The sequence below is a fragment of the Zea mays genome, chromosome 5 (assembly GCF_902167145.1).
Source record: "Zea mays cultivar B73 chromosome 5, Zm-B73-REFERENCE-NAM-5.0, whole genome shotgun sequence".
NCBI classification, from domain to species: Eukaryota; Viridiplantae; Streptophyta; class Magnoliopsida; order Poales; family Poaceae; genus Zea; species Zea mays.
Genome location: NC_050100.1, coordinates 213,105,853 through 213,117,312, shown reverse-complemented (window position 1 = coordinate 213,117,312; position 11,460 = coordinate 213,105,853). Strand labels below are relative to the sequence as shown.

At 42.7% G+C, this 11,460-nt stretch overlaps 1 pseudogene; it reads left to right on the top strand.

Moving 5' to 3' along the window:
• Positions 1-5,773: 5,773 nt before the first annotated feature.
• Positions 5,774-9,582, top strand: LOC103628839 (50S ribosomal protein L17-like; annotated as a pseudogene).
• The last annotated feature ends 1,878 nt before the right edge of the window (positions 9,583-11,460 follow it).

Below are 11,460 nucleotides of genomic sequence, written 5' to 3'. Positions count from 1 at the left end.
TCAGAAACGAACCGCGATCTAATCGCAACGCGACGCGAAGACGAACAGGCACAAGCAAACAAACATATACATATGCATAAGAACATTACACCATACAAGATAAAATGTTATAAAAGCGAGCAATATAAAATAGAGAGCGACTCTACGTTTACGCGAGGAAAAGAACCACTATAGTCGAAGCTACGGTCGAGGGGTTAGCGCGTTTACGTTAAACAAGTACTAATTAGAACATCCAATTCAACATAATTATATTAATTGATATTAATCAAATATAAATTAATACTACTACTTAGTTTTGACTAACTTACTATTTTAATAGTTGACAGTTAAGCAAGTAACTTAATGAATATGAGCGATTCTAAGCGAGACGAATTAACGACGCACGACGTGCAAACACGATGTGCGCAACGCGCGGACACAAACGACTTAGCGCGCGGACAACGCGTGATACGCGCGAACTGCACGCGGCAAGGCGCGCGACACACGCGAACGACACACGACAACGCGTGCGAACAACACGCGCAACACTCGCGAACGACACGCGACGACGTGCGCGAAACAGCACCGCGACACGCGCGGACCGACATGCAAAACTAATAAATAAACAATGTGATTAAACTAAATAATTATTAATAAATAACATTTTCAGTTAAGGTTAATCATATTGGTAACTACTTATAAATGCGCAAATCGAATTCCTAAATTAGGTTTTTAAATTGAAACGTCGTTCTAGTAGCCACTGGTTAAACAAATGTTTAACTAAATTAAATAAAATATGCAAAAATTGGGATAAATATATCTAAATTAAGATAATTTTAATACGAATCTAACGCAACTTGAATGGATCGAATCGGGTTTAAAACGCAAAAGTTATGAATGTTTTAAACCATACTGTAATTCGCGCGGACTAAATTTACGAGACTGCCATCGTCTTCTTCCTCTCTTCATCTTCTTCCTCCCATCCATGGAAGAGAGAGAAGGGGAAGGGGGCTGCGCAGGGGAGGACGAGACCGGGCTGGCCGGGGGCGGGCGCGGCCGCACCGGGCGCGCGGGGCGCGGCCACAGCCGCCGGGGAGGGGTGCGCGCGGGCGCGGGAGCACGGGACGCGGGCGCCACCGCCGGCCGCCGCCGCCGGGGAGGGAGAAAGGGGCGCCGTCGAGGAGGGGAAACGGAGGGGGGAGGGGCGCCGTCACCGGGGAAGGTGAGGGGAGAGTGGGAGAGGCTCTGCACAGACGGGAAAACGAAGAAACGAAGAAACCTTAGGTGCAACAATGGAGGTTTCTCACCGGGGAAGAAGACCCTCGCCGGAGCCGAGGAGAAATCCGTCGATTGCCGGAGATTTGGGGATCCAATCGATGAACCGAACGCGCTGCGACGAAGCCTTCGACGAGACGAACGCAGCGGTACCCTCGGATTCAGCAGACGATGCACGGATTGGGAGTAATTGCTCGCCGGAGTTGTCGCCGGAGTTGGAACCGCCCCGAACTTCGGCGAGCAATACCGGGAGCTAGGGATTGGATTTGGGGGAAACGTTTGGTGTTCTGGAACGGGCTCGACGAGATGAAGCCGGACATGTATATATACCTAGGGTTTGGATGAGATAAAAATTCAGTTAAAATTCGGATTTTACTATTTTTAAAATTCGAAAAAGCCTAGAAATCCATATTTTGTGCTCAAAATATTATAGATACTTTCAAAAATTCCAGAAAAATTCCTATAAATGTTTTGGGACCTAATGAACTCAAAAAACATAATTAGAATTTCTAAAAACATTTTTAAGTTCCACAAATAAATAGATTTTGGTTTCCGGAAAATAGAAAAATATTCCGAAAAATATGAAAATTTACCGAGCGCTTCTATAAGATATGTTAACATGTTTCAAACACATTTTGCACTTAGAAACACCATGCAACGGCATGAATGCAACAACCAAAGTGCCTCTAGGGCTCATTCCACTAGGTTTACGCTAATATAAAACAAAATGATTCTCCATTTTTAGGGAAAAGAGAAAGGAAAGCGAAGAACTGAGAGAGTAACACCTGAATTTGGTGGATATTAGAAAAGAAATTTTATACCCTCAAATTCCGGGTGTTACAGGTTTCGAGTGCGGCTGCTCTGGTGCGCTGGCTAGGGTGCGGCGGCAATGGTGCGGCGGCTAGGGTTTGGTTGGGCGGAGACTCGGGTGGACGACAGTAAGAGCGAGCAGGCCTCACGTATATGGTAACGAAAATATAACGACGTGAGTTTGAGGTCGTCGTTACCTGTTAATAGAGCTGTCATTTCCATTTTAGAGTGTTGGCTATGCCCAGCTTTTCCATAACGGAGAAACCCTCGCCTGAGCCTCTATTTCGTCGAAGCCGCATCCGTCGTGTTTCATAATACCAAATTTCTCGTCGACGAAAGTACCAGGTAAATCTTAGTATGCCTTTTAATGGAACATGAATCCCATTTCGTGCTGCCAGATTATGTGTGACTACAGATACACTTCAACTTATTTGATAACATATATGTCGTACATTGAACATAATGCATACATCAACATGATACTACATTGAACATAATGATTTTTAAGTTTACTTCATTATTGACTCCATCTCAACTATCATTATTCAATCAATCAACACATTTTTATAAGTTATTATCTAGTCGCACGCACCAAAGCATATTGCAAACAATCTATACAACCATACCATCATTATGTTATTCACTCTATATTTTCGTGCTAGGCTGTATAAGGTTTCCCAACCTGGCAGCTTCATCCACGGATTCTTGTTCCCCGAATAAACCTAGTCAGTACAACCTACGACACAAGCGTGACAAGACAACTGTCATGGCAAGTTCTTCTTATGTGCATAACTTTGCTATGTTCTTTCTTCTACTACATGTATTTCATTTCCAAAATTGTTAGATGCTATTTCTATGTATACCAATTAATTGTGTGCATGTTCAACATGACAACAGATGAGTCCGAACCGTGCCAACTGGGATGACACGACAACTAAAATATTTCTAGACCTATGCATCATTCAGAAAAACCTTAAAAACTTCAATACCTTGGGTTTAACTAAGCATGGATGGTAAAACATGTATCGCAGCTTCAAAGAGTATACTGGTCTTAATTATGACAACAAAAAAATGCAAACAAACTTAGTATGCCTCGAAGGTCTTTCTCGCATTGGCAATCTCTGCAGACCCATATTGGACTAGGTCATGACTCAAGAATTGGTGCTATAGCGACTGATGATTCCTACTGGGGACCTAGGAAGGGGTATGGTATGTTGAATCACATAACCACCATTTAGTTAGCTCACGTATCGATTATAATTTGTTTGTCATATGGACCAATACTAAATATGCATTATGTTCACACGCAGTATCCTAGTACTCAACAGGCCAGTCGAGGTAATCCACCACACTTTCTTGATGAGCTCTACACTTTGTTTGGTCCATCCACGATAGGGCAACTTGATTAGTGTCGGAGGTGTCCATAAGCCCTCCCACAACCATGGAAGCGAGGAAACTCCACCCTACTTATCTGACGACCATGTAGGTTGCTCTAATATTAGAGCATTGTCCAAAAACTAATAAGGGAAGAAGCACTGGATAGCCCTCCTAAGAAAAGGATTAGTTCAGAAGAACACATTGCTAAAATTTCTGAGAACATTCCCATCAGAAACCAGAAAACCCTTAGTCGGACACAACAAGAACTTGATGAGGTTGTGCGACTGTTAAAGGAAGATGCAATTGGAGAAGAAACTGATTTGTACTGCATGGCACTAATTCTGTCAACAACTGAGTAAGGAGGGCTTTCCTTTCAATGCAAACTAAATAGGGACACCTCCATTGGATTAGGTTCAACTGGGCTAACAAATAAAAAGCGCGAAACATTTTTTCAAGTAGCTTGTTTTAAGTATTGCAGTTCAGTTTGGATTACATGTGTTGTTGTTGTTGTAATAATGCATTGATGCATGTAATATGTGTGGCCTTTGGCCTAGATCGAGTTTCTTGCTGAACTTTGTTCGTTGTGGCCTCCGGGCTTAATCGAGATTGTTAGTGAACTGTGTTATGTGTGAATAAGTCCCGCTAGCGGGTGCAACAACAGTTCTAGCTGCTTTTGCTTCTGGTCCGTCTACTCCTCCTCCTTTGGTTAATCCTCCTCCTCCATTGCCGCATGCCACGAGACGACAATGGGTGGAACATAATTTGAGGGACTTGAGGAAGTGTTAAGACAACTTCCCTATGACCCGAATGCTTTTCTATAATTGCATGATGCTTCAGTGAGGTATCATGACTCGAGGTCAACACAAGAAGAGGAGTCATGTGAGGCATTAGAGATGTTCTTATAGGCTTGTGGGACACAACAAACGGCAAGCCAAATTAGAGACAAGTTTGAAAGGTCTTTAGATACCATTTATAGGAAAATGGCTCATGTGGCAGATGCTATTTATGGTTTTGCACAAACCAATATATGTCCCAAGACTCCAACGTATTGTAAAGTGCATAATAAGCTCATGTTGCATGCCCCTTTCTTTGACGGGTGCATAGGAGCTTTAGATGGTACACACGTTCCAGCTCACATAGGTCATGAGTCGAGGTTGGACTACATAAACAGAAAAAGGGTGCACTAGCTACAATGTTATAGGCATAGTAGACATGGATATGAGGTTCACTTATGTAGGTGCGGGACTAGATGGTTCTTGTCATGACATGTCAGTGGTGAGGGATTGCATGGTACAACTGAATTATCCAATCCACCGGGAGGTATGGTGGCATGTTATGTTGGCACTGCATACATTGTCGTATATACTCTATAGTAAATGTTTTTGTGACTTTATTTGTTTATTTATAGGGAGGTATTATCTAGTGGATGCTGATTATGCAATCCGCGAAAGTTACTTGCCCCTATATTGGAATCAGAGATATCATCTAGAAGATTTTTATCGAAGATGAGCAGAAACTTTAGAGGAAAGGTTCAATTTTCACCACTCTGAGTCTGCGCAATGTAGTTGAACAAGCTTTTGGACTTTTGAAATCATGGTGACATGTGTTGTGAGAACTCCCAATGTATGAAAGAAGCAAGCAATTGAAGATTGTAATTGCTTGTTTTGTTTTGTACAACTATTTGTTGGACTGAGGCCACATAGGGGGATCAAGGAGTAACTCACATGACCAAGCTGATGTTGATTACGATGTGTCGGATCGAGCGAGTGCTAATACAAGTCAAGAAATGACAGTAGTGAGAGATTAGATCGCTAATGGAGTATAGTCAACAATTAGTAGTGTTAGTGAAGTTAAGTTTGTTTTCTTTTCGTATTTGGTGGGTTTGCACAAATTACTAACATTTTTTAACTGTACACAGATTATTGATTGACAAAGGAATCCGGAATGGAGCCATTTTAAAACGAGCCATTGACAATTTTGCCATTATCATTTGTGGGCTTCGCCAGTATGCCATCGGACCCACAAATCATAGACACAGACGGTCCCACCAGTCATAGACACGGGATGGCATAATAACAGGCAGCCAAATTTGAGAGTGGCAAAACAGCAAATTTCTCTTTTAAAACTTGTGATTGAACAACCGTGGGTAAGTGTGATGTTTCTCAGTGAATGTTATGAAGTAGTTAGCTGGATGTGTTTGTGTTCTAATGTATCATGGTACTGAGTAATCTTTGTGGTACCGACTAGCTTTGCAGTACTTAGATAGTTAGATGAATGTGTATATGTAATGTACTCTGTTCATATGTATTTTTGCACTGTTCGTGGCTGCGTTGGTAATGCAACTCAATTTACATTGCTTGCGCTGTGCAGCAGTAGCTGCAGCTGCAGCCTCAGTCGAATGGTAACTACATCGGCAACCTCTCACAACCCTTGCCGCCGCCGGCTGCTCCACCCTGCTGTCGCCATGGGTAAATTCCGCAAGCTCGACCGCGGTTACTCCCACCGCCTCTCCATGCTCAGGTCTTACTTTTCTCCCACCTCATTGCCCCATACTATGGCTCTATGCCGCCTTACCGTCGACCTCTGGATTTTTCTCCTCGGTAGGACGATGGTGTCGCAGCTGGTGAAGCACGAGCGCATCGAGACTACCGTTGCCAAGGTACTTTCTTTCGCGGCGTTTCTTCGAGCAAGGGCGTGTGGTGGGCGGGCGGATTTGTGTTCCAGGAGTGGTGATTGTGAATGAGTTTCCTTTGCTGTGGTGCGTTTCAGGCGTAGGAGGTCCGGCAGAAGGTGGATCAGATGGTGCAGCTAGGGAAGGAGGTGATTTGAACACAAGTCCCCTGACACTAATTAAATTCCAACGTGAAATGTCAGGCCATTTCGTGGCATCCATTAATCTATGCAGGGCAGTGGCAGTAAACAACCTAGCGGACATTTTTGCGAAGTATGCTCATAGGTTAGAAGTATTTGCAAGAAAGAAATTAGTGTTCCTACTTCCTATATTTAGTAGGATTCACCTCTACAATTCAGATTGCTTCTCCACATGGCCTGTATGCATTGCTACCTGAACTGGAGTTGGACACTATTGGCCACTGATTGTCTGATTACCACTTCAGAAATAATGCTTCCTGTCTATTTGTTTGACACTATGTTTCATTGAAATCGCAATTAGACACGTATAAGCAGTTGCTTTTCCAGCTAAGCAATCAGACTAACAGCTTTGTTTTTTCTCAAGTACACAGACCAACATCTTTGTTCTGCCTGTCTGGCATAGAACTTAGCATCTTTGTTATCAATGCTAATTTTTAATATAAGGTCCAATAACCCTAACATCCTAGGACCCGTTTGGCATGGTTCCAGATTCTGATTCACTTTGGAAGTGATTCAAATTCACCCTGAAAGTGCTAATTCAGCTGTGGAATCGTTTGAATGGCTGTTTGGGTTCTAATTCTTAAAAGGGAGGATAAATCAATCACATTCCTTCTCCATCTGTACGAAGGGTGGCAACAAACTGAATTGATTCACTGGTTGCTTGGGAGATCTCGGTGGGCAGCAGGCTCCTCATTGTGAAGGGCAATCTCAGCGTGGAAGGGAACTCAGTGCAGAGGGCAAGCTTGCCATGCGTGGGAGCTCAACACGGAGGGCAAGCTCGCTGTGGAAGAGATATCAGCGTGGAGGGCAAGCTCGCTGTGGAAGAGAGCTCAGCGTGAGCAAGCTTAGCAATCAAGGATGAGCTTGGCACAGAGGGGAGATGGGACTGGGAGCTCAGCTCGAAGGGAGAGCTTGACCCTGACTAGGAGCTCAGTAGTTCACATCCTAGGATGAGCTTCCCACCAATGGGGAGCTCGACGCCAAGGAGATTCAACCATAGTGACAGGTGATAACGCGGTCGGTGAAACAGGTGGGTTAGTCCTGTGTGAAATGAGTTTTTGGACTGACGTAGACACGTCACACGTGTGCAAAATGGTGAATCAATTCACTGTGATTCCCACATGGAGCTGACGGAAGAAAATACATTTGATGGGGATTTGCTGGTTTCTCAAAGGAATCAGCAGCAAGAATCAGTATCAAAGGAGCCCTTAGTCATGGATTAATCTTTTTTTTTGTGGACACCCAGTAGTCCTAGATATGTTATTCTTGTCAGAACCAGGAAAAAAAAACTGTCTCAGAGGTGTACACAATAAGCATATGACTTAGAGCCATATGCAGTTCTTTAGAAGCTTATTTGCAACTCAAACTTATTTTATCTGGCTTGGGTCTTGTTTTGATTTTTGGTGGCTTGATGTCTCGAAGCAAACAATGCAGAAACTTATATCATATATTGGCACAATTTGTAGGGTACTCAGCATGCAGCGACACGTGCTGCTGCCTTTGTTCGGGGTGATGATGTCGTTCATAAGCTGTTCACTGATCTGGCCTACCGCTACAGTTAATCTGTTTTACCTACACATGGATCCACTCAGTTTACTGTAACTGCATTCGATTTGTTACTAGCACTAATTCAGAATTGGTGTGCTGTTGTCATTTTGATATCTTAAATAGGCAATAAGGCATAAGGAGAACAACTATAGTAGTATAGTACAATATTGAGGGCTTGTTTGGATACAAGAGCTAATTGCCAGCTAGCTAAAAAATAGCTCTAGTGTATCCAAACAGGTAAGCTAATAGGTGGGCTGATTTGTTAGCCAAGTCTTCAAGTAGTTGTTAGCCATGTGTATCCAAACATGCCCTTTAATATATATTCCAGAACCTTAGTTCTAGCAATAATATTTAGAATTTGGCATAAAAAATCTTTTACTATTCGTATAAAAGTTGTGCAATGATTTGTATGATTAACACAAATGTGAAAAGTAGAGTAGAATGACGTGTATATGGAAGCATAGTGGATTGGGACTATTTGTATATTCTTACATTCCAGAGATCGAGCTGGTGGATACACAAGAATGTTAAGAACCAGGATCCGTGTTGGTGATGCTGCACCAATGGCATACATCGAGTAACATTCTTTATCTGTATTTATTGGAGACCAATTTTACCCATACATCTTCTCACAGGGTGTTATCGTTTGGTGCACATTGAAAGTTCATTGTTCCTTGGTACTTCATTTAGTGAAAGGAGCTGACTATGTATTTGTAGCCAAGCACACCCTCTTTTTAAAAATGTGTGCTGTTTAGGACAAGCTAGCTAGTTTATTTTAGCATGTTCTAAACGTCATATATTTTTAAAATGGAGGGAGTATTCGGATTTACTTGACATGGTTACATCCAAATAGTTCACTATGAATTGGACTTAGGCCGACTCCAGCAAGGATCTGTAAAGCGTTCTATACGCCAAATTTAGCGGATGCAACCGTGCGCAATACCTCCAACAAGGTTTAATAAAGAACTGTAAAATTTAGAGCTCGCCAAGAATCCCCTAAACGTAGCGGACGAAGAAGTGTCCTGTATAGCTGATAGCTGTATCGACTGTCAATGTGCTTGTGTCCTTCTTATACTAAAAAAAAGATTACGACTGTACATGATGTGATGGATACATGCTGTCAGACATGTACGATTACAACTATACATAACGTTGATTTCATATGAAATTATTTTTTATAGGTGAAACACAATGCAAAATTCGAAGTTTGATAATACTATAGATATAGAGGACTAAATATAGAGGATGTTGCTGGAGATGAAGAAAATATAGAAGATGAAATCTTTTAGATGGTGCTGTAAATAATAAAGAATATTTCTTTAGACGATGAAATTTAAAGTACTCTGTTGGAGACAGCCTTACCAGAATCCCTGTAGACATGTATTTATCCGTTGTCATATGCAGGTTCGTGGACAGGGAGAATGAGCTTCGAGAGGCCAAACCTGCAATACAGCCGCCGCCTCAGGGCTTGTTCGGTTAGCTCTCAATCCATGTGGATTGAGTGGGATTGAATGAGTTTGAATCCCAAACAAGTCAAACTTCTTCTTATTTTTTTCCAATCCCATCCAATCCATATGTATTGGGAATAACCGAACAAGCCCTCAACGATTTCCTCTCGATCCATGGACCAAGTCACGTGCTAGACAACAGTGGGCAGGACCTAAAATCACCAAGACCTCGGAACCAGGCGGCTTACGAGCTAGTGTATCTATGTTCCATTAAGAAGCTTCAGTTATTTAGCCCAAGTAGCATGGGATTTTCTTTCTTCAGTGGAGATAACCGTGGATAGGGCAATTTAAACTTTATTATCATTTAGAGCAATTTAAAATTTATTTATCATATTGTATGCTTGTAATTCACCAATTGAAGATTATAGTTGTGTCCACACAGGAAGTTTGGAATGAGAGATGCATCTCCGCTTTGCTTACTGCAGTTGTAACAGATCTAACTGCATGTTCGCATTCGTGTATGCACCAATCCACTAATACTGTGTCTCTCGTTATCGCATTTAAGGCATGTTTGGTTCGTGACTAATTACGCCACACTTTGATTAAGGTTAGTCGTTTGAATTGGACCTTAGCCAGAAAAGTTAGATAAAGTGTAGCAACTTAGTCAGCGAACCAAACAGACCCTTAGTTTCTGATACCGTCTTTTACCATTAGCTAAACCTAACTGTGTTTTTTCCTTACTGTGCTCCGGATTGCAGTTTACAGGCGTCAGGTTTATCCGAGGAATCATTCTTCGTCAGTATCGCCAAATCTTGAGAGGATCAGACTCTCTTCAACGCCAAATCCGAGGAATCATTGTTCGTTTTTACGTTCTAATTCTTTATTTTTTTTACCTTTGACCATCTATTTCAAAAAATATTTATAGTTTTTGCAATATATAAATTATGCGAGGGAGTTTTAGTTATAGTTCAATTCTAGAGATTTAGGTTTCTAATACTAAATCTTAATTCCATATACAAGCAAACAATAGAATTCTAAAAAACTGATTCCAATTTCTAATTCCGCGCTCAAATATCTACTTCTAAACAGGCTATGAGATGACCGGTTCCGAGGTTCAGCTGCCAATACTGGTTCGGGCAACTGTACGTGCTGAAAGCATTAACTACATACTAGTATGCTGATCTGGATGCACTCGTTCATGATCTTGTCAGGTACACTGTATTGTGTGTGCTGTGGTCTATGCGAGAGAGGACTGCTCGTTTCTCGCTTGGCCTTTATCTGCAAAACACGAAAAGGGCAGCAGTCGTGCCGTGACTCGCAAGTCACAAGCGGCATCAGCAGCGATCTGACTGGCAAATTGAATCGTTTCCGGTTAGCCGTTCGGTTCGGTGACTTGCCAATCTGCCATTCAATATCATCGTGGATCGATCAATCAGACGGACTTCGTGGATGGAGGACCCCGTCGATCTGTCGGCTCCAATTCGGTGGTGGCAACTGGACCGACGCGTATAGGCAGCGGCCGGTTCGGAACAGGAAAAGGAAGCCCACCCGCGAGACCGCGACAGTGCATCCTCTCTGGTGTCTACCATGGCGAGGCGAGGCGTGTGCCTGGCTGGAACTCGAGAGAACGGTACAGTTTCCCAGGGAAAACGAAGCAGTTTGCATTTGCACATCTCCGTGGCGTATAGATGGCCAACAGGCCGACCCGGCACGGGTCTAGGCAAACACGGCCCATCAGCAAACGGGCCGGCACGGGTCTACGTGCTTAACGGGTGCCTGGAGAGCCCACGTGTTTGGCTGTTGGCCCAGGCACGGCCCTCTTACCCTCTAGACCACTTTTCGTGCCGGGCCGGTCCGCTTAGCACGTTCAAAAAAACGGGCTGGGCTAGCACCAGCCCGCCAAAGTTAAAAACAGCAAAAAACAACAGAAAATATAGACAAATATAATAAATGAGCTATTTTGTGCAATGTTGCCTCATTAAAAACCTTTCTAGGTAAAACACACTCTTGTGAGAAACCCTAGAAAGAAAAAAAGAGTGCAGCCAGCTCAAAGTTTAGTCACTAAGTTTATAGGTGTTACAAATGTATATTACAATACAAAATGACTCTCTCACAATGACTGAATGATAAAGCACAGAACAGATGGCCACAT